We start from the raw sequence: 2,059 nt of genomic DNA on the forward strand, positions 1-2,059 counted from the left end.
TTGGCTTCTGCATTTTAGCAAATTAGTGGTTTTCTTGTTTCTTTTTTCAGCCCCCCGGTTTTTTTTTTTTTTGTCTCTCATATTCTTTTACATTAACTTCTGACAGCATAACTATCCTAGCCTGTCCTCCTCCATTTGTTCTTGCAGCTCCACCCTCTCCACGTACAAGTGAAAATTTAATTTTCATTTTTTGGTATGCGGGACACAGTGGCACTTTTCAAAACAAGTTGCTTGGGGATGAGAATGTAAAAACTGATATTGAGTAAGCACTCATTATTTGCCTGCCGTGAGAGTAGATGTTTTCTTCAAAGAAGTCTTGGATGTAGCTATGGTATCTCTGTTTTATCATTGTGGAAACTGAGCCCCAGAAAAGGAGCACTACTCAAAGAAATCTGTATAGATGCTTAGTAGAGTCCCAGAAATTCACACCCAGGTCCATCTGAATCCACAGTTTTCTAAGTTGTGCTCTCCTTATGTTCTTATCACTTCAACTCTGGCTGCACATCAGAATCATCTGGAGAATTCAATGTGTGTTACACCCATGTGCATACGCATACAGCACATACTACCTTGGTCTCAGTCCTAGAGAACCTACAGGATAAGAGCACTGTCTGCTCTTGCAGAGGACCTAGGTTTGATTCCCAGCACCCACGTGGCAGCTAACAACAGTCTAAAACTCCAGTTCCAGGAAATCCAATGCCCTCTTCTGACCTCCAAGGGCATTGCACGACATGAGTGCACTTACACACATACAGGCAATACACTCATACACATAAAAAATTTTAAAGTAATAAATGAATTCAATAAGAATAAATAAAATTGATATGTATGGGAATACATCAATATCATTGTACCTTGTTCATATTCACTTCTCTCACTTCCTTCCCTCCTCCCTCCTGCTCCTATCACTGGTCCCCGGTCTGCTTTTATGTCACATATATATCCCACATTCTTCCCTTCTCCCTTCTACTTTCACATCCCATTTTCATTCTTACTGCAACCTAAATTCCACATATGAGAGAAAACAGATGGCATTTGTCTTTCTGACTCTGGTTTATTTCGCTTAACATGATGATCTCCAGTTCTATTTTCCTGCAAATGACATCCATTTTCCCACTGAGCAAAATTCCATTGCATATATAGAATTTTCTTCGTCTGTTCATGGACACAGAGATTATATTTTAAATGTGTAGGGCCTGAGCATCTGTAATGCCTTCCAAAGCCATTCAGATGTTTTAAAAGAAAACCTAGAGCTAGAACAAATCATGCTAGCATGTGCTGCCTCTCAAACCACAGCAATAAATTTCATGAAACAGCAGAGGCTGCCTCTAAAAAATAGCTACTAGAAGCACTAGTCCACAGTGCTAAAGGAAACTTGGGGTAATATCACCTAGGAAGCTTAACTCATGCGAAATGTTTATGATAAACCCAGACCAGGAAAGACAGTAAAGATCAGCTCTGCACATTAGTGAGAGCTTGGCTCTGCTAATGAATCTGAACGTCCTAGCCAACTGGGCACTCACCAAAACTGTCCTGCCCCATGTTTTAATCCATTTTTTAATCCATCTGTGGTGACTGGAGAAGACTGGTCCACGCAGATAGCTCTTTCCTCAGCCATCCACCAGTGTCTGCCTCTGCTTGTCTGCCTATGGCTTTTCTTAGAATCTTCAGAGATGCCCAGCCTGTGCCCAGGGTGTCCAGGAAGTGCCTGGCATTTATCAACTCTGTACGAAGCCCTTAATCAGTGAGGGACTAAAATCAGTGGCTAAGTGTCTTGGCCCTCTCATTCTCAGTGGGAACATTTGGAAGCAGAGCCTCATTTGCCTGGGGTAATATTTATGCAGTAACTCATCCTTTTCAGTGACTCTTTCCCTGGCCTGTATAACACTCTCCCTTTCAGGCTTCCCAGGCTCAGCTCCACTCCCAGGCTCCAGTAAACTCACAGCATTGGAATTTGAGTCTGAGTCTGCTTTGTAGAAACCAAACTAAAACAATCTCCAACTGTCTCATTTTTAACCTCAGCTCCAAATAAGCATTAAGCTAAGGAGGACGGAGGACA

This window comes from Nannospalax galili, unplaced genomic scaffold, assembly GCF_000622305.1.
Source record: "Nannospalax galili isolate Female #2095 unplaced genomic scaffold, S.galili_v1.0 scaffold325, whole genome shotgun sequence".
Classification (NCBI taxonomy): Eukaryota; Metazoa; Chordata; class Mammalia; order Rodentia; family Spalacidae; genus Nannospalax; species Nannospalax galili.